Here is a 24,722-nt window from a genome sequence, read left to right as displayed (position 1 = left end):
TTTCAGAGACATCTTTGTTAAGGCTTGGCTCATCTACCCTGAGGTATAGGGGTTGATCTGAAGTTTTCAAATTAGTTCTGTTGTGACACTTTATACTGTAATTACTGGCTTCTTTGTTTAGGGAACTTCTTTTAATATATTAATTCAGTAAGATATTGGTCCTGAAATCTTACTTTGTGGCAGGAACTCAACAAGACAAAAAAACACTTTTGTTTCAATAGGCATTAAAAAAAGTTTTTTTTGAGCTGTGAGATTTAGCATTGGCATGTTGGAAGGGAGTAGATATGCACATGGTAGAGTATAGAATATTTCCATTGTTGTGTGTTTAGAATTTTTTATGTTAAATCTGTCAAATGGACTGGAACTGAAAGTGTGTTGTTTTTGCTGATGGGTGTTAGGGTGGTCAGTAATAATGAGGACACTATTTACTTAGCTTCTACTCTGTATCCCAAAAGCTATATGTGCTAAGATTACCTTTTTACAGATGAGGGACATAAAACTTAAGGTAATTGATATTTGCTCAAGCTCCTGAAGTTACAGAGTGAATGATCTCAAATCACAAGCATGATCTGCCTTAGTCCATAGCTTATTATTTTAGCCTGTGTTAGAACTAGGAATGGCAGACTAATGTGAGAGTGCTGAGGAAGAAAACTATTTACATTGTCACTGGAAATAAGATAAAAATTGTGAAAGAAAAATTGTCATCATCCCTTCTCCAAACTGCATCCCTTACTAATGTAAATGAGATGTATGAGAATGTTCCAAAGTGATAGCAGTCGAGATTTTTTAGTAATTCATTATTTCAGTGATTCATCAGATAGTCTATTTCCTCACCTTTTTTTTGTGTTTAAAGAAATGAGCTACATTTTCCTCACATTATGTCTATGTAAATTTCTTCTTTGCCTTTTTGGCTGGTTTTGTGTATATATTTACATGCCAGTTTTTAACTATTTGAGAGAAACAGATTTCTGGCATTTTAATGTTCTCTAAACCTTAAACTCTTTCAATTAAGGAGTTAAAAAAAATAGTATATCAAAGTTTCATTTTCTCTTCATCCTAGCCTACAGTTACTATAGTCATATTTTAATTTTAGCCACTCTGATGAGTGAGTAGCAGTATCTCATTATGGTTTTAATGTGCATTTCCCTGATAAATAATAATGTTAATTATCTTTTCATGTGTTCATTTGCCATGAGTATATGTTTTTAGTTGTCTGTTCAAACTGTTCAATTTTAAGTCAATTTATTTCCTTCTCTTAATTAAGTTTTAAGAATCATTTGTTCTTAATCATATTTCTCCAGGTGGCTCAGACAGTAAAGAATCCACCCGCAAGGCCAGAGACCCAGGTTCGATCCCTTGGCTGGGAAGATCCTCTGGAGAAGGGAATAGAAACCCTCTCAAGTATTCTTGCCCAGGAGCCAGGTGGCTACAGACCATTAAGTCACAGAGAGTTGGACACAACTGAGTGACTAACACACACACACACACACACACACTTTCTTTCTGCATTTTTAAAATGTTTCTCCACTGTTTTCTAGCATTTGTAGTTTCAGAAGAGAAGCCCATTGTAATTTAAAATAAATGTTGCCCTGTATGTCATGTGCTTCTTAAGATTTATTCTTCATTGACTTCTTAAGATTTATTCTTCATTCACTTTCATTTTAACCAGTTTTCCTATGATATACCTGTACATTGTTCTCTGAATTTATCAGAGCATGGGGTTCTCCATGATTCCTGAAACTTAAATTTATACAGTTTCATTAAATATGAGAAGTTTGGGGCCATTCGTTTTTTAAGCAGTTTTTTCTACTTATCCTAACTTTGCTCTCCTCAACAAACTCTTCTGACCTGCATGTCAGACATTTGATGCTATCCTATAGGCCCCTGAGGCTTTCTTCATTTTGTGAAAATTTTTGCATTTCTGTCCAGTTGGATAATTTATATCAGTCTGTCTTAAAGTTCACTGACTCCTTTGTCATCTATATTTTGCTACTAAGCCAGTGAGTGAATCTTTTACTTAATATATTACATTAAATATTCTTGTTAGTATCTATTTTTTAATTATAAAATTTTATTTTGGTTCTTATGTTTTTTATTATTCTATTCTGATTTTATATTTTCATTTCCTGTATCTTTCTTTACTTCACTGAGCTGAGTTCTAATAGCTACTTTTTAGTCATTGTCTGATAAAATCATCATGGGGTTACCATGTATTAAGTTTCTTTTCTCTTGAAAATGGGTCACATTTTCTTTACTCTTCTTAAGTTTGGTGATTTTTGCTCTGTCCTGCACAATGTGAATATTAATGTTGTATACACTCATGATTCAACTACTGCATTCTTCTTACATGTGTTGATTTTTGTCTGGTTTTGATTCAATTCAGACTTAGCCTTGGCCAAGCCTGTAGTGGAAGGTATCCTCAGGGAGGTGTCCTCAGTTTAGTTCTTTAAGGCTTCACTGTAAACTGCTTTCAGTTTTAGCTTGTGCTGGCATGCTTCAGGATTTAACCTAAAATTTGGCCTTAATTTATATAAAAGTTAGGTTCCTCTTCTGATGCCTGTCTTTTCTGGAGTTCCTCATACATATTTTAGTGTCTCTGGTTGCTGTGAAATTCCTTGATCTGGTTTTAGAAAGACAGTGGGGTGTAATTGCTATGGGAGATTTAGTCTCCCTGAGCCACCACCACTTAAACTGCTATCACCTTCAGGTGTAACCTCAAACGATGGAGAAGACAATACTGCAGATTTATTCCAACCAATTCTGATTTTTAAAGATTTTTTTTTATTATGTGTAGTTTTATTTTGTCCATACTTTGTAACTATTGCTTATAGAGGCAGAGGTGTACTACAAGCTAATTCTCTAATCTTTCTTTTTTTTTTTCTTTTTATTTTTGCCATATGTTTTAAAGTTCTTGTTCATCATTTTATTTTCAACTTTTATGAATCTCTGTATTGTAGAGACATCTAAGTGTATGATTTGCTCTAATTCCCTTAACATACTTAATAGAGTGTTGGATTCCCTGGTAGCTCAATTGGTAAAGAATCTGCAGTGCAGATTCAATGGGTTCGATCAGTGGGTTGAGAGGATCCCCCAGAGAAGGAAATGGCAAACTACTCCAGTATCTTTGCCTGGAAAATCCCATGGATAGAGGAGCCTGATGGGCTGCAGCCCATGGGGTTGCAAAGAGTCAGGCATGACTAACCAACTAAACACACACACAGCTTCCCTGGTGGCTCAGACCATAAAGAATCTGCATGTAATATGGGAAACCCAGGTTTGATCCGTGGGTCAAGAAGTTGCCCTGGAGAAGGGAATGGCCGCCCACTCCAGTATTCTTGCTTGGAGAATTCCATAAACAGAGCAGTCTGGCAGGCTACGGTCCATGGGGTTGCAAAGAGTCAGGGACGACTAAGCGACTAACACTTTCACTTAATGGAGTAGAGTAATGTCTAAAATTTGGAATATTTAGAAATGGATAAATGTTTAATTTACAAAAAGCACTTGAACAATTAAACACAAACAAGGCCTTCAAAATTGAGGCAAATACATACATGTACAATCTAAAGAAGATAATCCACTTCATGTCAAACATGAGGAGACAAAATAAATAAACCCCACTCAGAATACAATGATAGTATTATGTTTTCTGTAGAGCATTCACTCCAGTGCTCTTGCCTGGAAAGTCCCATGGGTGGAGGAACCTGTTAGGCTGCAGTCCATGGGGTCGCTAAGAGTCGGACATGACTGAGCAACTTCGCTTTCACTTTTCCTTTTCATGCATTAGAGAAGGAAATGACAATCCACTCCAGTGTTCTTGCCTGGAGAATCCCAGGGACAGGGGAGCCTGGTGGGCTGCCGTCTATGGGGTCGCACAGAGTTGGACACGACTGAAGCGACTTAGCAGCAGCAGCAGAAGCAGCACCAATTGACATTCCCACCAATAGTATAGGAATGTTCCCTTTTCTCCACACCTTCTACAGCATTTATTATTTGTAGACATTTTGATGATAGCCATTCTGACTAGTGTGCGGTGATACCTCATTATAGTTTTGATTTGTAATACTCTAATAATTAGCAGTATTAGACAATGGCACCCCACTCCAGTACTTTTGCCTAGGAAATCCCATGGATGGAGGAGCCCAGTAGGCTGCAGTCCATGGGGTCGCTAGAGTTGGACATGACTGAGCGACTTCACTTTCACTTTCATGCATTGGAGAAGGAGATGGCAGCCCACTCCAGTGTTCTTGCCTGGAGAATCCCAGGGATGGGAAACGTGGTTGGCTGCCGTCTATGGGGTCGCACAGAGTCGGACACGACTGAAGTGATGCAGCAGCAGCAGCAGCAATAATTAGCAGTATTGATCATTTTTTCATGTGTTTGGCCATCTGTATGTCTTTTTTTAGAGAAACCCCTCTTTTGAACTTGTGCCCATTATTTATTTGTTTTGGGTGTGCTGGGTCTTCATTGCTTTGTGCAGGCTCTCTCTAGTTGAGATGAACAGAAGCCACTCTTTATTGTAGTGCGTGGGCTGCTCAATGCAGTGCCTTCTCTTGTTGTGGAGCACAGGCTCTAGGTGTGCGAGCCTCAGTAGTTTGGCACACGGGTTCAGTAGTTGCAGCTTGTGGGCCCTAGGGTACATGGGCTTCAGTAGCTATGGCATGTGGGCTCTAGAGCAGGGGCTAAGTCATTGTGGCTCATGGTCTTAGTTGCTCAGTGGTGTGTGGAATCTTCCCAGACCAGGGATTGAACCCATGTCCCCTGAATTGGCAGGCAGATTCCTATCCACTGTGACACCAGGGAATCCAGACTTATGTCCATTTTTTGATTGAGTTGTTTATATTTTTTTAATATTGAGTTGTATGAATTGTTTGTATATTTTGGAAACTAGCTCCTTGTTGTCCCCATAGTTTGCAAATATTTTCTTCCTTTCTGTAGGTTGTCTTTTCATTTTATTGATATTTTCCTTTGCTATGCAAAACCTTGTAAGTTTGATTAGGTTCCATTTGTTTATTTTTATTTCTTTCATCCTGAGAGACAGATCTAGGAAAATATTGCTAAAATTTATGTCAAAAATATTTTTAATTAATTAATTTATTTTAATTGGAGGTTAATTACTTTACAATATTGTAGTCTTTTTGCCAAACATTGACATGAATCAGCCACAGGCACACATGTGTTCCCCATCCAGAAGCCCCCTACCACCTCTCTCCCTATCCTATCCCCCAGGGTCATCCCAGTGCACCAGCCCTGAGCACCCTGTCTCATGTATTGAACCTGAACTGGCAATCCGCTTCACAAATGATAATATACATGTTTCAATGCTAACCTCTCAAATCATCCTACCCTCGCCTTCTCCCACAGAGTCCAAAAGACTGTTCTATACATCTGTGTCTCTCTTGCTGTCTCGTATATAGGTTCATCATTACCATCTTTCTAAATTCCATATATATGCATTAGTATATTGTATTGGTGTTTTTCTTTCTGACTTACTTCACTCTGTATAATAGGCTCCAGTTTCATCCACCTCTTTAGAACTGATTCAAATGCATTCTTTTTAATAGCTGAGTAATATTCCATTGTGTATATCTACCACAGCTTTCTTATCCATTCATCTGCTGATGGACATCTAGGTTGCTTCCATGTCCTGACTATTGTAAACAGTGCTGCAATGAACATTGGGGTACATGTGCCTCTTTAAATTCTGGTTTTCTCAGTGTGTATGCCCAACAGTGGGATTGCTGGGTCGTATGGCAGTTCTATTTCCAGTTTTTTAAAGAATCTCCACACTGTTCTCTAGAGTGGCTATACTAGTTTGCATTCCTACCAACAGTGTAAGAGGGCTTCTTTTTCTCCACACCCTCTCCAGCATTTAGTGTTTGTAAACTTTTGATAGCAGCCATTCTGACTGGCATGAGATGGTACCTCATTGTGGTTTTGATTTGCATTTCTTTGATAATGAGTGATACTGAGAATCTTTTCATGTGTTTCTTAGCCATCTGTATGCCTTCTTTGCAGAAATGTCTGTTTTGTTCTTTGGCCCATTTTTTGATTGAGTCATTTATTTTTCTGGAATTGACCTGCAGGAGCTGCTTGTATATTTTTGAGATTAATTCGTTGTCAGTTGCTTCGTTTGCTATTATTTTTTCCAATTCTGAAGGCTGTCTTTTCACCTTGCTTAGAGTTTCCTTCATTGTGTAAAAGCTTTGAAGTTTAACTAAGTCCCATTTGTTTATTTTTGTTTTTATTTCCATTACTCTGGGAGGTGGGTCATAGAGGATCCTGCTGTGATTTATGTCAGAGTGTTTTGCCTATGTTTTCCTCTAGAAGTTTTATAGTTTCTGGTCTTATGTTTAGATCTTTAATCCATTTTGAGTGTATTATTGTGTATGGTGTTAGAAAGTCTTCTAGTTTCATTCTTTTACAAGTGGTTGACCAGTTTTCCCAGCACCACTTGTTAAAGAGATTGTCTTTTCTCCACTGTATATTCTTGCCTTCTTTGTCAAAGATAAGGTGTCCATAGGTGCATGGATTTATCTCTGGGCTTTCTATTCTGTTCCATTGAGCTATATTTCTGTCTTTGTGCCAGTACCGTACTGTCTTGATGACTGTAAGCTTTGTAGTATAGTCTGAAGTCAGACAGGTTGATTCTTCCAGCTCCATTCTTCTTTCTCAAGATTGCTTTGGCTATTCGAGGTTTTTTGTGTTTCCATACAAATTGTGAAATTATTTGCTCTAGTTCTGTGGAAAATGCCATTGGTAGCTTGATAGAGAGTGCACTGAATCTATAGATTGCTTTGAGTAGTGTACTCATTTTCACTATAGTGATTCTTCTGATCCATGAACATGGTATATTTCTCCATCTGTTTGTGTCACCTTTGATTTCTTTCATCAGTGTTTTATAGTTTTCTATATACAGATCTTTTGTTTCTTTAGGTAGATTTATTCCTAAGTATTTTATTCTTTTTGTTGCAATGGTGAATGGAATTGTTTCCTTAATTTCTCTTTCTGTTTTCTCATTGTTAGTGTATAGGAATGCAAGGGATTTCTCTGTGTTAATTTTATATCCTATACCTTTACTATATTCATTGGTTAGCTCTAGTAATTTTCTGGTGGAGTCTTTAGGTTCTCTATGTAGAGGATCATGTCATCTGCAAACAGAATTTTATTTCTTCTTTTCCAGCCTGGATTCCTTTTATTTCTTTTTTTCTTGGATTGGTGTTGCTAAAACTTCCAAAACTATGTTGAATAGTAGTGGTGAGAGTGGGCACCCTTTCTTTTCCTGACTTTAGGTGAAATGCTTTCTATTTTTCACCATTGAGGATAATGTTTGCTGTCAGTTTATCATATATGGCTTTTATTATGTTGAGTTATGTCCCTTCTATTCCTGCTTTCTGCAGGGTTTTTATCATAAATGGATGTTGAATTTTGTCAAAAGCTTTCTCTGCATCTATTAAGATAATCATATGGTTTTTATCTTTCAGTTTGTTAATGTGGTGTATCACATTGATTGATTTGTGGATATTAAAGAATCCTTGCATCCCTGGGATAAAGCCCAGTTGGTCATGATGTATGATCTTTTTAATATGTCATTGGATTCTGTTTGCTAGAATTTTGTTAAGGATTTTTGTCTCTATGTTCATCAGTGATATTCTCCTGTAGTTTTCTTTTTTTGTGGCATCTTTGTCTGATTTTGGTATTAGGGTGATGGTGGCCTCATAGAATGAGTGTGGAAGTTTACCTTTTCTGGAAGAGTTTGAGTAGGATAGGTGTTAGCACGTCTTTAAATTTTTTATAGAATTCAGCTGTGAACCTGTCTGGTCCTGGGGTTTTTTTTGGCTGGAAGATTTCTGATTACAGTTTTGATTTCCATGCTTGTGAAGGGTCTGTTAATATTTTCTATTTCTTCCTTGCTCAGTTTTGGCAAGTTATACTTTTCTAAGAATTTTTCCATTTCTTCCAAGTTGTCCATTTCATTGGCATGTAGTTGCTGATAGTAGTCTCTTATGATCCTTTGTATTTCTGTGTTGTCTGTTGTGATTTCTCCATTTTCATTTCTAATTTTGTTGATTTGATTTTTTTCTCTTTTTTTCTTGTTAAATCTGGCTAATAGTTTGTCTATTTTATTTATCTTCTCAGAGAACCAGCTTTTAGCTTTGTTGATTTTTGCTATGTCTCCTTTGTTTCTTTTTCATTTATTTCTGCCCTAATTTTTATGATTTCTTTCCTTCTACTAACCCTGGGGTTCTTCATTTCTTCCTTTTCTAGTTGTTTTAGGCATAGAATTCGGTTATGTTTTGCTATGAACCTTCCCCTTAGCACTGCTTTTACTGAGTCCCATAGGTTTTGGGTTGTTTCATTTTCATTCATTTCTATTCATATTTAGATTTCTTTTTTTATTTCTTCTGTGATTTGTTGGTTATTCAGAAGCGTGTGGTTTAGCCTCCATATGTCTGTGTTTTTAATTGTTTTTTTTTTTTTTCCTGTAGTTGACATCTAATCTTACCATATTGTGGTCAGAAAAGATGCTTGGAATGATTTCAGTTTTTTTGAGTTTACCAAGGCTAGATTTATGGCCCAGGATGTGATCTGTCCTGGAGAGGGTTCCATGTGCACTTGAGAAAACAGGTGGAATTCATTGTTTTGGGGTGAAATGTCCTACAAATATCAATTACGTCTAACTGGTCCATTGTATCATTTAAAGTTTGTGTTTCCTTGCTAATTTTCTGTTTAGTTGATCTATCCATAGGTGTGAGTGGGGTATTAAAGTCTCCGACTATTATTGTGTTACTGTTAATTTCCCTTTCATACTTGTTAGCATTTGCCTTACATACTGTGGTGCTCCTATGTTGGGTGCATATATATTTATAATTGTTTTATCTTCTTCTTGGATTGACTCTTTGATCATTATATAGTGCCCTTCTTTGTCTCTTTTCACGGCTTTTATTTCAAAGTCTATTTTATCTGATATGAGTATTGCTACTCCTGCTTTCTTTTGGTCTCCATTTGCGTGAAATATCTTTTTCCAGCCCTTCACTTTAAGTTTGTATGTGTCCCTTGTTTCGAGGTGGGTCTCTTGTAGACAGCATATATAGGGGTCTTGTTTTTGTATTCATTCAGCCAGTCTTTGTCTTTTGGTTGGGGAATTCAACCCATTTACATTTAAGGTAAGTATTGATAAGTATGATCACATTGCCATTTACTTTGTTGTTTGGGTTCGAGTTTATAAACCTTTTCTGTGTTTCCTGTCTAGAGAAGATCCTTTAGCATTTGTTGAAGAGCTGGCTTGGTGGTGCTGAGTCCTCTCAGCTTTTGCTTGTCCATAAAGCTTTTGATTTCTCCTTCATATTTGAATGAGATCCTTGCTCGGTGCAGTAATCTGGGTTGTCAGTTTTTCTCTTTCATCACTTTAAGTATGTCCTGTCATTCCTTTCTGGTCTGAAGAGTTTCTATTGAAAGATCAGCTGTTATCCTTATGGGAATCCCCTTGTGTGTTATTCGTTGATTTTCCCTTGCTGCTTTTAATATTTTTCCTTTGTGTTTGATCTTCATTAATTTGATTAATATGTGTCTTGGGGTGTTTCGCCTTGGTTTATCCTGTTTGGGACTCTCTGGGTTTCTTGGACTTGGGTGGCTATTTCCTTCCCCATTTTGGGAAGTTTTTAACTATTATCTCCTCAGGTATTTTCTCATGGCCTTTCTTTTTGTCTTCTTCTTCTGGGATTTCTATGATTCGAATATTGGGGCATTTGACATTGTCCCAGAGGTCTCTGAGGTTGTCCCCATTTCTTTTAATTCTTTTTTCTTTTTTCCTCTCTGCTTCATTTATTTCCACCATTCTATCTTCCATCTCACTTATCCTATCTTCTCCCTCAGTTATTCTACTGTTGGTTCCCTCCAGAATGTTTTTGATCTCAGTTATTTCATTATTCATTATTGATTGACTCTTTCTTATTTCTTCTAGGTCATTGTTAAACATTTCTTGCACTGTCTGAATCCTTGTCTCCAGACTATCTGTAACTCCATTTTGTTTTCAAGATTTTGGATCATTATTCTGAATTCTTTTTCAGGTAGAGTCCCTATCTCCTCCTCTTTTGTTTGGTCTGGTGGGCATTTATCATGTTCCTTTACCTGCTGAATATTTCTCTACCTTTTCATCTTGTTTAGATTGCTGTGTTTGGGGTGGCCTTTCTGTATACTGGAAGTTTGTGATTCCTCTTTATTGTTGAGGTTCCTCCCTGTGGGTGGGGTTGGACAAGTGGCTTTTCAAGGTTTCCTGATTAGGGAAGCTTGCGTCAGTGTTCTGGTGGGTGGAACTGGATCTCTTCTCTCTGGAGGGCAATGAAGTGTCCAGTAGTGAGTTTTGAGGTGTCTATGGGTTGGGTGTTACTTTGGGCAGCCTGTATATTAGTGCTCAGGGCTGTGTTTCTGTGTTGCTGAAGAATTAGCATGGTATGTCTTGCTTTGGAACTTGTTGGCTTTTGGATGGAGCTTGGTTTCAGTGTATATATGGAGGTTTTTGGATCAGCTCTTGTTGCTTAATGTTCCCTGGAGTCAGGAGTTTTCTGGTGTTCTCAAGTTTTGGATTTAAGCCTCCTGCCTCTGGTTTTCAGTCTTATTCTTACAGTAGCCTCAAGACTTCTCCATCCATACCACACCGATGATAAAACATCTAGGTTAATGGAGAAAAGATTCTCCACAGTGAGGGACACCCAGAGAGGTTCACAGAGTTTCATGGAGAAGAGAAGAGGGAGGAAGGAGATAGAGGTGACCAGGAGGAGAAGAGAGGGAATCAAAAGGGGAGAGAGCAATCTAGCCAGTAATCAGTTCCCTATGTGCTCTCCACAGCCTGGAACACCAAGAGAGGTTCACAGAGTTACACAGAGAAGAGAAGAGGGAGGAAGGAGATAGAGGTGACCAGGAGGAGAAGAGGGGGAGTCAAAAGGAGAGAGACAGATCTAACCAGTAATCAGTTCTCTAAATGTTCTCCACAGCCTGGAATACCCAAAGAGATTCAAAGAGTTGGGTAGATAAGAGAAGGGGGAGGGAGGAGATAGAGGTTACCTGGGGGAGAAAAAGGAGAGTCAAAGTGGGGAGAGGCCAATAAAGCCAGTAATCACACTCCTAAGTAAAACTGGGTGCTGAAGAGTGGATTCTTAAAGGTACCAAATTGGTAACAAATACCAAAAAAACAAAGATTAAAAATCTAGAGTATAGGTTAGACTCTCAAAAATACCATATTAAAAAAACAAAGCAAAACCACAAAAATTATAAAAAATATATATGAAATGTGCTGTAAAAATCGGGTCTTTTTTTTGCAAGGTAATAGTAGGTTATAAAAATGAAAATTAAAGGACTTAAAATTTTTTTAAAAAAACTAAGTTTTAAAAATGGTAATAGTAAAATATATCTAGGAATTTCTCTTGAGCTGTTGTGGGCAGTGTGGGGTCAGTTCAGTTTCAGATAGTTCCTGTTCCAGCTTATACTTCTTTTTGGGGTCTATAGGCCCCTTCCAATGTAGTTGGTGCTAACTACAGGGTTTTAATCTGTTGCACCTGTCACTCCAAAAGTGGTTCCTTCTGTTTATTTTGGCTTCTTCTGTTTGCAAGTCTCTTCAGTGTCTAATTTCCACCCTGACACAAGGAGGTGGAGGTGGTCACTTATTTAGGCTCACTTGTTCAGTTGTGCTGTGGAGAGGGAGGAACACTGCAAACAAATATCACTGGCCTGTGTGGGGAGTGCTCACAGTATCTGGGCTACATCGGGTTTGCCCCCGCTCACGGCGTGTGTGCTTTCCTGGTCTACACTGCTCAGACTCCAAGTTGCTCTGCAGGGGAACTGTCTAAAACAGGCTCTGAGTTGTGTACATTTCCCAGGTCTAAGCCACTCAGGTTCAGGTTCTCAGGTACTCCACAAAGGCACAGATTCGGTTGGGCCTGAGTTTTGTGCCCTTCCCAGGTCCAAGCAGCTCAGGCAACCAGGTGCTCAGCGAGTACACTCTCCCCAGGTGGGGCGGTACGTCTTATTGCCTCCCCTGTCCCAGCTGCTTAGATTCCTGGATGCACAGCGGGAGTGCTGTCTCAGGTGTGCTGTGTGTCTCCTCTGGGGAGCTGATCTCTGGCTGCGACCCTCTTGGTAGATGTCAACCTTCCAGGATCCCAGGAAGACTTGATTAGCAACTGGGGGCCTGCTCACAGTTTGGTGGAAGATGCCATCTCTGGGGCCAAGATTGCCCCTTGCCTTCCTGCTCTAGCTGTAGCCCGCCTGCCTCCCTGCCTCTGGTGGGGAGGCAGGGAGGCAGGCCTCCTCTCCTCTGGTATTCACTCAGTGGTTTGTTCTGTGTGTGGGCCCAGCAGTGCCTTAGGTTAGAGCTTTTTGCAGGAAAGTTCTCTCTCTCTCTCTCTTTTTTTTTTTTTTGCCTCTCTGCCTATCCTGCAGTTTGGGTTGCTATCTCACATTAGTTTCCTCAGGTTGTCCTCAGGGCATTCAGGCCTGTTCCTTACCCTAAGCAATACAGCCTGTGCCTCCCTGTTCAACCCCCGCTGGCTGGTGGAGGACGTGAGTGTCTGGGCTACTTCTCTGCTGGGAGTTGCAGTTAGGCTTTTATTTATTTATTTATTATGGGTTTTATTTATTTATTTTTTTCCTCCCGGTTATGTTGCCCTCTGAGATTCCAAAATTCCCCACAGACCCACCAGTCAGAGGGTTTCCTGGTGTTTGGAGACTTCTGTTTCATGACTCCCTCCACGGGACAGGTCTCCATCCTCAACTTTTTTATCTCTCTTTTTATCTTTTATATCTTTTCCTACTTCCTTTCAAAAACAATGGGCTGCCTTTCTGGGTGCCTGGTGTCCTCTGCCAGCGTTCAGAAGTTGTTTTGTGGAATTTTCTCAGTGTTCAAATGATCTTTCAATGAATTTGTGGGGAGAAAGTGGTCTCCCCGTCCTATTCCTCCACCATCTTAGGACCACCCCCACGTAAAAAATATTTTGCCTGTGTTTTCTTCTAGAAGTATTATGGTCCTATGCTTTATTTTTAAACCATCCTGAATTTATTTTTGTATATGATGTGAGGAAGTGTTCTAATTTCATTGATTTACACCTGGCTATCCAACTTCCCCAACACTGGCTGCTGAAGAGACTGTCTTTTCTCCATTGTACATTCTCACCCACTTTGTTGAAGGTTAATTTACCATACGTGTGTGGATTTGTTTGAGTTCTCTATTTTGTTCCATTGATTAATGTCTGTTTTTGTGCCAATATCATGCTGTTTTGGTTACTGTAGCTTTATAGTATTGTCAAAAGTCTGGGAAGTTTATGCCTCTAACTTTGGGTTTTGTTTCCCCCCTCAGGATTGCTTTGGTAATTCTGAGTCTTTTGTGATCCCTTATAAATTTTAGGATTATTTTACTCAGTGGACATAGGTTTGGGTAGACTCCAGCAGTTGGTGATGGACAGGGTGGCCTGGTGTGCTGCAGTTCATGGGGTTGCAAAGTGTTGGACACTACTGAGCAACTGAACTGAACTAGTTCTATTATAAATATCATGGATAATTTAATAAGGATTGCACTAAATCTATAGAGCTTTGGATAGTATAGCCATCTTAGCAATATTAATGCTTCCACTCCAAAAGCGTGAAGTATAATTCCATTTCTTTGAATTTTCTCCAGTTTCCTTTGTCATTGTTTTATATTTCTTAGTATATAGGTCTTTATCAGGGCACGATGACCTTATAAAATTACTCTGGGGGAATGTCCCTCTTTTTCATTCTTCTAAAAGTGTTTGAGAATGAAATTCTACCAATTATTTGTTTTGTAGAATTCCCCAGTGAAGCCATCATGTCCTGGATATTTGTTTGCAGTATGTACTTTGTTTTTAAATTACAGATTTTGTTTCATTTCCAGTGATCAGTCCATTCAAATTGTCTGTTTTTTATTGACTCAATTTATGCAGACTGTGTTTCTAGACACTTGTCCATTTCTTCTTGGCTGTGTAATTTGTTGGCATATAGTTCACAGTATTTTCTTATGATTTTTTTTTTTTGTATTTCTGCAGTGTTATTGCTTATTTTGTTTATTTGGGTCTTCTCTTTTTTGTGTGTGAACCTAGGTAGAGGTTTGTTGATTTTGTTTATCCTTTCAAGTAACCAGCTCATAGATTCATTGATCTTTTATTTTTTTTTTTTTTTTTTAATCTCTATGCTTTTATTTCCTCTCTGGTATTTATTATGTCTTCCCTTCCGCTAACTTTAAATTTTGAATGTTCTTCTTTTCTAATTATTTTAAGTGGTAAGTTAGATTGTTTATTTGAGATTTTTCTTACATCTTGAGTGTGACTTGTATTACTATGAACTGCCCTCTTAGAACTGCTTTTTATGCATCCTATTGAAAATGTAAGGTTGTGTTTTCATTGTTATTTGTCTTGAGATATTTTCTAATTTCCTCTCTGATTTCGTTGTTGAAGTAATTTCTATCTTCTTAAATTTGCTGTGGCTTACTTTGTATGTTAATATATAGTCTATCCTAGAGAATGTCTCATGTGTGCTTGGAAAAACTTGTATCTGTATTTTTTTAGGTGTAGTGTCCTACAGATATCAATTAAGTCCAACTGTTCTGTTGTGTCATTTAGGAGCTCTGTTGCCTTATTGATTTTTGTCTGGAAGATATTTCCATTGATGTCAGTGGGTGTTAAGGTCTGTTGTTCTTATTATATTCCTGTCAATTCCTTCCTTTATGTCTGTTAGTATTTGTTTTATATATTTAGGTGTATCTATATTGGGTACATACATGTTAATGAGTGTAATATCCTCATCATGTATTTATCCCTTTATCATTGTATAGTGTCCTCCTTTCTCTTTTATTATTTTAAAGTTTATTTTGTCTGATATTAGTGTTGCTACCCTGGCTTTCTTGTGTTTCGGTTTGTATGAAATACCTTTTTCCAATCCCTCACTTTAAATATTTATGCATCTTTCACCCTAAAGTGAATCTCTTGCAGGCAAAACTTTGTAGGTTCTTGTTTGTTTGTTTCCTAATCTAATCCACCCCTCTATATCTTTTAGTTGGAGCTTTTAGTCCATTGCCATTTAAAATAATTATTGATAAGTATGTATTTGTTGCCATTTAAAAATTTTTTCAGTTGATTTTAGAACTCTTCTTTGCTCTTCTCTTCTTTTTTATTTTTCCTTTTGTGGTTTGATAGTTTTCTTTTGTATTTTAGTTGAATTTCTCAATTTCTTTCTCTTTGATTATAGTGAATCTGTTGTGTGTTTTTAGTTTGTGGTTACCCTGGTTTTCAGTATTAACCCATAACTATATCTACTTGCTTTATATTGATAGTCATGTAAGTTGAAATTCATTCTAAATGATAAACATTTGGGGGTTCCCTTGCAGTCTAGCAGTTAAGATTCAGCACTGTCACTGCTGTGACCTGGTTTAGTCCCTGGTCAGGGAACTTCTTGCAAGCCATGCAGCACAGCCAGAAAGCGGGGAGGGGGCGGGTAGCAAGCTAAATTTTATGCATTATTTTACTACCCTCCTCCATAGTTTGTGATTTTGATGTCCTATTTTATATCTTCATGCTTATCTTTTTGCTCTTCATTGTATCTAGCATCACTTTTAAAAGACTTTTGTTACATTTTAATCTGGGTGCTAGCTTATTTAAGTGATCTTCAATCATTTTATATATTTGCCTTTCCTCTTGTGTCATCCTCTTTCCTTTAGATTCTTCCTTTCTATTTAGAAATGATTTTTCAGTTTTTTTTTTTTTCAGAATAGGTTTAATATTGCTGTATTCTTTTAGCTTTTGCTTATCTGAGAAGTTTTTAGTTTCTCCTTCTATTCTAATGATAATCTTTATGGGTAGAGTACCCCAAGTTTCAGGTTATTCCCTTTCAGAACTTTGAATGAATGTAGAGCCTATTAAACAAAGTGAAGTAAGTCAGGAAGAGAAAAACAAATAACTTACATTAATGCATATGAAAAATGGTATTGATAAACCTATTTGCAAAGAGAAGGAAAGGAGATGCAGATGTAGATAATGGACTTGTGACTATATCATGACATGGCCTTTTGGTCTGTAAAGTTTCTGTAAAGAAATCAACTGATTGCCTCATGAAGGTTCCCTTGTAACTGATTTTTGTGTTTTCTTTCTTATTGCCTTTAAATCCTCTTTAATTTTTGCCATTTTAATTATGTTATATCTTAGAATGTGTCTATGTAGTTTCACCTCATTTAGGACCCTCTGTACTTTCTGTACCTGGATATCTTTTTCCTTCTTTAGTTGGGAAATTTTCAGCCATAATTTCTTTAAATATATTTTTGATCCCCTTTATCTTTTTTCTTCTGGAACCTCTATTACACATAAGGTGACAAACTTTACAGTATCCCATAGATTTTGTATGTTGCTTTTATTTTTCCTTCATTTGTCTTCTGTCTGCTATTCTGATTAGGTGATTTACATTATTCTGTCTTCCAGATTACTTATTCATTCCTTTGCATATTTAGTCTGCTGTTTATTGCCTTTAGCTCAGTTTTTATCCCCACAATTGAATTGTCTAATTTGATTGATTCCTGTTCATAGTTTCTTGCTCCTTGTTTTAGTGATCTGCCTTTCTATCAGTATTCTTCTTTAATTCCTTTCAGTTCAGTTCAGTCACTTAGTCGTGTCTGACTCTTTGTGACCTGATAGACTGCAGCACGCCAGGCCTCCCTGTCCATCACCAGCTCCCAGAGTTTACTCAAACTCATGTCCATTGAGTCGGTGATGCCATCCAACCATCTCATCCTCTGTCGTCTCCTTCTCCTCCCTCCCTCAGTCTTTCCCAGCATCAGGGTCTTTTCCTTTAGCACTTTCATTACCAGCTTTTTGAACTAGGGATCTGCTAGACAGACAGGAGAGATCTGTTTAATTGTTTTCTCAAGGAATTTCTCTTATTCTTTGAATTGGGAATGTTTCCTCTGCTTTCTCATTTTACTTAAATTTTTCTGACTCTGTGAATTAGGGGACACAGTTATCTACTGTGATTTTGAAGGACTGCTCTTATGTGGGAGACTTCCTGTGTAGATTGTCCAACATTTTTGGTGTGAGGGCTGTTTTTGATATGGATTCCTGCCACATCTTCCTCATTGTCCCCTTGATAGGGGGTGTATTTGGTATTGTGGTTACCAAAGCCTGCACTAGCTGTTGAGTAAGGCCTTCTCTTTATTCTGTGGCTGTAAGCTCTGTTGAAGGGCAATGTCTGCCCCCTAGTTGTTTAAATAGAAGATCCTGGATCTCATTCTATGCTGCAGTGAATGTAGGCGGGACATGAGTGCTCCACTGAGAAAAGAGCAGCTGTGTGTCATTCTCCAGGGACTGTCTCCTGGGGCCCTGCAATTTCATGACACCACCGGACACCGGTGTGCACCCTGGTGCTGCCAGAAGAGCTGACCCTGGACCTGCCCCTCACTGAGCACTGATCACTGGCTCAGATGTTGGCTCTGCCCCTGAGATGTGCAAGCTAACCGTGGAGCCCCAGACCACACTTCAGTTCCTTTAGGCTTCCTCTGCACAGCTAAACTGAGTCCTCTCCTTGGGTCCATCCACTAAAGCCTGAGTTTCAGTACCTAGGCACTGCATGTACTAGCAGGCATTTGTTTTGAGTCAAGATGTGTGATGACATGGTAGCTGTCAGTGCTGGTCTCTCTCTGCCCTGTTTGTTAGCAAGCCAGCACTGTGCACACTCTTCTTAAGCAGAGTCCAGTTCACTCCAGCTGTCTATTCTAATGCACCTCCTAGCCAGTGAGTTCCTAGGGCAACCAAATCTTTCCTTTCTCTCACAGCTCCCTCTGAAGAGCATGAGTCCTGTCCTGATTTCTTTTTTTGTTTATTTGTTTTCTTCTCTTTTTGTCCTACTAGGTTATATGGGGCTCTTTCTTTCAGCTTTGGTTTTATAAGAAATCTTCTGACAGCCTTCACTTGTTTTTTTGTGTGAATTATTCCACATGTAGATATATTTTTGATGTGTTTTTGGGGGGACGTGAACACATTTTTGTACTCTGCCATCTTGATCTCCACTTTTTTTTTAATTATTTCAAAAATTTTAGTTGTGTTATAAACACAAATTTATTTTTTTTAGGTACCAGGCACTACCTAAGATTTCCACAAGTATCATTTATTTTAATCCTCAGCATAACTCTGAGTTAGGTGCATCTAATCTCTGCAATTATAGTTGAAGATACTGATTTACAGAGATGTTAAGTATCTTGCTTGAAATCACAACTAATAGACTGAAGCCACATATTCTTGCTCCAGTGTCAGTGTTTTTAACCACTGCTACATCATCTATAAAACAATTTGTTACAAATTAATACAGTTGCTAACACTAGTCTGTTCATCAAGACCAATGTTGGCTGTGTCCCTTTGCCTTACAGCATATTTAGTGTTACCTTTCCTTTTTTTTTAATTATAGACCAGACTGGCCTGTTAGATGATAATATTTCTCCGCTTTCTATGAAACTTCCCTTGCTTATTAGAACAGTTTGCCCCAAGTAACCTTGAGTAGCTTCTTGGATGGGCTAGACTTGTTATTCTCTCCTGGGGCAGAACATTTAATGTCCACTGAATATCCATGTATTCTCCCACATTCCGCCACCTTCTTCTAATCAAGCAGGACCACTGGACTAGTTCTGACAAATAAATTTTGAGAGAAAGTGATACATACCTCTTCTTGGCAGTATAAACATCCCATGCAATTCTCTAGCTTTTCTGCCTTGCCCTGCTTTCCCTCACCTTTCTTTTCTTTTCCTTTCCTTTCTGATTAAATTTCTGATTTTTGGAAGAGCAATGAGAAAACTGCTTGTTGTCAGTATATAGTGTTAATAAGCTTTTGCAAACACATTTATTCAGTTATCTAATTGCTAAGTATATGATGATTTTGCATTTCATCATTTATAACCTGAAATAGATTTGAATTAACAATTTAGTGACTTGGTCAACCAAAATGATTGAGACTCTACTTGATACCAAGCACTCTTGGTTAGTACCAAACTTGTAAAACAGTGTGTGACTCATAGGACTTCATTTTATATATATATATATATATATATATACACACACATATATATATACACATATCATATATATATGTATACATATATATGATATAAAAATAATGTATTAAGGACCACAAGAGGAACATAAAGTATAGTGGAAGGGTAGAGGAAAGAATTTGAAAAGGAGTGGATACAACTGAACCTCTGTGTTGTACACCTGAAGCTATCACAACACTGCTAGTCAACTATATTCCAATATAAAGTAATAAGTCAAATAATTTTTCAAAAAAGGACAATTGTCTATTCATAACTGGCTCAATAAATGAATTAATATTTGAAATATATTTAATTTTCTAAAATCTTGATTTTAGTTTATCTTCTTTTTATTTGTCTCAATTATAAAAAGTGGGCTTTTCATAGATTTTTTTAAAATAAATGGTACATGTTTAAGAAGTTGTTTCACACTGCTATTTTTAAGATATAGTGCTGGTGAACAAAAGTAGATGAATAGAATTTTTAAAGTATATGCTATTATTTGGCACTTTTTAAACTTGCTTTCCTTCTCCATTTTTTTTTTTTTCCTCCAGTATAGACCATACTTTGGTTCCCCCTAAGAAGTGGACACTTACAAAGAAATTTTGATATACATGATCTGCTTTTAAGATTTAAGGTAAGAAAACATTTACTCTACTTTGTATTTTATATGTGAAGGAAATCAAAACAAGAGAAACTCAGTGAATTATCTCGGGCATCGCAAGTGATCCTCCTCTGCATCACTCTATTAAGAGAAAATACAACTATATTAGCTATAGATACAGGATGTAACTCAGGTGAAAGCAAGGCATGAGCTTGAACCATAAAGGGCTATAGAATAAATAACAGAAGATAGTGTAAATCTAATCTAATCTAAATGAAATAGATGAGAACTATGTTTGTTTCATCTGACCGATTCAAAACTCACAAGCTGAGGGGAAAAAAAACGGCAAATTTTTCTAGGTTTACATACTGTGAGTCTAACATGAACCTTTGTATCTTTTATGATGATAGTTCTGAAATCATATATTTACTTATTTTTCTCTCTCTGTTTGCCCTTCCTTCAAAACCATCCAGTTGAGTTGCTGATGTAAAAGTCTGGGTACATTTTAATGTAATAAAAAATGTAATACAAAGCCCACAAAGCCAGTAAATACCCTCTTTGTCTCTGATGCATGTCAGGAAATTGAAGTAAATAGATTTAAAACTCTAACATTACAGACTATGAGATTAGAAAGCCATTAGCAGTCATAAGCCCATTAGAACTCTGGGCACCCAAAGACTGTTACAGAGAAATTTCTTGACCAGATTAAAAAAAAAAATGTATCGATATCATCCTTCTTTCATTATTCAATGAAAGGTTTTATTGGATGCCTTGTTAGTATTCTGTTCCTTTCTGTAATGGATGCTTTTAAACAGAAAAAGTTTCATGAGTGTCCTCTTTAAAGAAAAAAAATAAAAGAAAAACAAAAGTGACCGCTTGTTTCTTTGACATCGTAAGTGAGATGATGTCATTTAACAGTCTGGGTAGAGGAAAAAGCTTGACTATCTTCAATTTCTGTCTGTTTTCTTAGTCTTTTCTCTTGCTGCTGTGTTATTTGTCCATATTCTTCACCAGAGACCTATGATAACTGGATCAATGAACATCTTCTCGAGTCTCCTAAACGTAGTACTGTGTACTCCAGAAGATGATAGGGAAGACAGCGTGTCCGTTCTTATTGCTTCCTCTCAGAGTTTTCATTCAAAAACTGGTTTCAAATTGAAATGAAATAACTGTAAGCCTACTGTTTAAGTACAGGATCAGAATGGTCAATGATGGGGAAAAGGAGATTAAGGATAAAAAAAAAAAAAAACAACTGGTCAATAGGTGTGATCATCTAAAGCACTGATGGACTGAGATAATGAATAAACCGCAATGTTTTAAAACAGTAATTCATTCTATTTGTGAAAGTTACCATGTGACATACGTACTAGAATTTCAAATCTTTCTCTAAAAGAGGAGGAGTGCGTGAATTTTACTATACTGAACTAAACAAAACCTTTACCAATGAGTGCTTGCATTGAATAGTGTACTATTTGCCACTCCCATCCCTACAGTCCTGGAAAAAAAAAAAAAAAAGATATGACTGGACAACAGTTAACACTGAAGGGAAATCATGCCATAAGATGACTGATGATAATTATTGCACTTGGCACAGTTCTCTTTATTGATACTTCACTTGCATCACTGCAGTTTCCAGTTCTTTCCATCATTTTATTTTATTAATTTTTCAGTTTGCTCCATCTACAGTTATTTCTGCGTCATTTGAAATCTCCATCATTTTCACTCTGGATTACAAGCATTGCCATATGAAATACAAAGGCTAGGGAATATTAACAATTACAAAAGCAACCTTGCAATTCCACAAGAAGCTTTACTTTTATTACATTAAAAAGGCACCGACTGAAAACTGAAACTCTATTCTTCCTTTCAACAACCTGAGTCAAAATTATTGTTTAATAATTCATATCAGAGTTCAGTCAACATATTTCTTTGATCAGTACACAACTATATACTGGTAACACAGTAGGATTTAAAAAATATGACTACTTCATTACATACCTAGTTGTAGTTTGATTATTGACTAAGTTGACTGATTGTTGGATGAAGCTAGTAGATGCCATTTTGTGTAAATGGGAATGCATTAAGTATACAGTTTAAGAATTTGACTTGAAATTTTCAGGGGAAAAAAAAATTGTTGCCTATTGTCTTATAGTTAGGATAGCACTCTTAGAGGTGATCTAATCAAAATGCTTTCTGGATATCTTCCAAGTAGAGGATGGGCTGGGGATGATGTTCCAGTCTTTGGTAAGCAACTAATGAGCTACCTAAGTGCTTTTATCTACTCCTGGCTTAATATGAGGCCCAGAAACTATAGAACCAGCAATTGGTGGTACAGGGCCCTGAGCCTCTTGGTTTTATCATACTATACAGCCAATCCATTACAAACGTGCTAGCCACACACATGGGGTGTTAATTGGAGCTTGGCACCCCCTGGAGCATGACAAATTAATTCTCCACCAGTTAGAAATAAACAAACCCTCAAAGGACTTGTATTAACTACTATGAATTTGGGACTTTTTAACCTTTTATGAACTACTCCATTTATTTAATACAAGTTTAAATGAAATTAAATCCCAAAAATGTGCCTTTATTCTGAAGATGCAAAAATGCACTAAAGTAAAATTATGGTTAATATGTGAATTGTCTGATATGCTTTACTGATGTATGGTTTGATTTCTTTCCTTATTAATTGAAAAGTCATTCCAAAGTTGTTTTCTTTCTTTAAATGTGCTGTAGGGTAATCTCACTCTAATGCAATACTGCATAATGATTAAGAGAGTATTTAAAAAGGCAAGCAAATTTAAAAAGGACTCAGATTTTACAAGTCTGAAAACTGTCTCTACCAATTATTTTATTTGTAGCCTTGAGAAGCACCTATTCACTTTGTCCACACATGTAAAATGAGAAATCATAGTATTTTAGGATTGTTGTGAAAATTAAATGTGAATAGCACACACACTGCTGAATATAAAGTCTTTGTATATGGATCATAGCAATTCAAATGTGCAAATCATGGATTATATTTGGAAAAAATTCACACATCTTTCCCCAGAATATTGCACTAAGGGAACATGTATTTTTAAATATCCTTTCAACATCTGGCAAGACTGAAAAACTTCTTTTAGTCAGGTTAACCCATTATAAAAGTTTGCATACCTGCCTTTGCATGCATGCCAGAATATATTACTTCTCTGTACAAGACTCTTTCCAAAAGCCTTTCATCCCAACCAAAGTTAAAGCCATATATTTTTAGTAGCTCATTCGTGTTTATATTCTCTACTGTTCTCTATCTACCTCTTTTTCTACTCCTGCTATACTGGCCTACTTCTTGGTATTCTAACTTTCCAGGGGAAATAAGCTCCTACCTAAGGATTTAAATTTTTGTGTTCCCCAGATTTCTACATGATTCACTTCTGTATTTCCTTAAGGTTTTTGCTCAAATGTCACCTTATCATAGAACTTTACTGGCCTCCTTATATAAAAGAGAAAGTCCTTCATCTTGGATCATCCCTCCTTTAAGCCATTTTTTAGTAGCCTACACCAGAATACAAGTTCTGTAAAAGCAGGGAATTCTTTTTTCCTCTATTGCCTACAACAGTTCCTGATATATAGAAAGAACTTGAAATAGCTTGACTAACAATTACAAAATCCAAAGTATCAGTGAATTAAACAAAACAGTAACCTGTTTTGCTCTCACAGAAGTCCCCCATACATATCCAGGTATGACTTCCCATGTCAGACTATGGGTTTCTTGTTTTCAGAGTCTTAAGCTGCAGGATAGATACTTTAACTCTAACTCCAGCTCTCCACCTGCCATGTCTGTATTCTAGTTGGCAGAAAGGAGAAAAGAGAAGGCCATACCTCTTTCATTTTAAGGGCATTTTGCAGAAGTTTCAAATACCACTTCTAATATGTATCATTGGTGATTAGTCATATAACCAAACTTTATTACAAGAGATGTTGTAAAATAAAGTGTTTTGGGGCAGTCAGACATATAGCTAAAATCCCATAGTTCTGTTATTATAAGAGATGGGAAGAATAGATATTGATGGAAAGCTAGTGGACTCTGGGACATTTCTAAGTGAATATTTGTAGGAAAACTTTTTTCAGTTCAGTACAGTTGCTCAGTTGTGTCCGACTCTTTGTGACCCCATGAATCTCAGCACGCCAGGCCTCCCTGTCCATCACCAACTCTGGGAGTTTACCCAAACTCATGTCCATCGAGTTGGTAATGCCATCCAGCCGTCTCATCCTCTGTCATCCCCTTCTCCTCCTGCCCCCAATCCCTCCCAGCATCAGCGTCTTTTCCAATGAGTCAGCTCTTCACATGAGGTGGCCAAAGTATGGAGTTTCAGTTTCAGCATCATTCCTTCCAAAGAATACACAGGGCTGATCTCCTTCAGAATGGACTGGTTGGATCTCCTTGCAGTCCAAGGGACTCTCAAGAGTCTTCTCCAACAGCACAGTTCAAAAGCATCAGTTCTTCGGCACGCAGCTTTCTTCAGAGTCCAACTCTTACATCCACACATGACCACTGGAAAAACCATAACCTTGACTAGACGGACCTTTGTTGGCATGGTAATGTCTCTGCTTTCGAATATGCTATCTAGGTTGGTCATAACTGTCCTTCCAAGGAGTAAGTGTCTTTTAATTTCATGGCTAAAAAGGATTAATTTTTAAATTTTATTTTGATTCCATAAAGGGCAAAACCAGTTAATTCTAAACTAAAATATCATCAGTTATAAGGAGTTATGATGATTTTGTTATTGTTCAGTCACTAAGTCATATCCAACTTTTTGTGACCCCATGGACTCCCTGGGGTCAGCACACCAGGCTCCCCTGTCCTTTACTATATCCCAGAATTTGCTCAGATTCATGTCCATTGAGTTGGTGATGCTGTCAAACCATCTCATCCTCTACCACCCACTTCTCCTTTTGCCTTCAATCTTTCTGAGCATCAGGAATTTTTCCAGTGAGTCAGTTCTTTGCATCAGGTGGCCAAAATACTGGAGCTTCAGTTTCATCATGAAACAGTTATGATAGTGAAATGTTGTT

General features: G+C 37.3%; 1 long non-coding RNA gene across 1 annotated transcript in view; it reads left to right on the top strand.

Annotated features, from left to right (window-relative positions):
- LOC133253377 (uncharacterized) overlaps positions 1–24,722 on the top strand; it is a 107,108-nt gene that overhangs the window by 69,930 nt on the left and 12,456 nt on the right. The window contains exon 2 of the long non-coding RNA XR_009738292.1: positions 19,618–19,700. This is a non-coding gene — a long non-coding RNA (uncharacterized LOC133253377). The remainder of the gene's footprint in view (positions 1–19,617; positions 19,701–24,722) is intronic.

This window comes from Bos javanicus, chromosome 8 (genome assembly GCF_032452875.1).
Source record: "Bos javanicus breed banteng chromosome 8, ARS-OSU_banteng_1.0, whole genome shotgun sequence".
NCBI classification, from domain to species: Eukaryota; Metazoa; Chordata; class Mammalia; order Artiodactyla; family Bovidae; genus Bos; species Bos javanicus.
The sequence above is the reverse complement of the archived record's forward strand: the minus strand, read 5'-3'. Positions and strand labels throughout refer to the sequence as shown.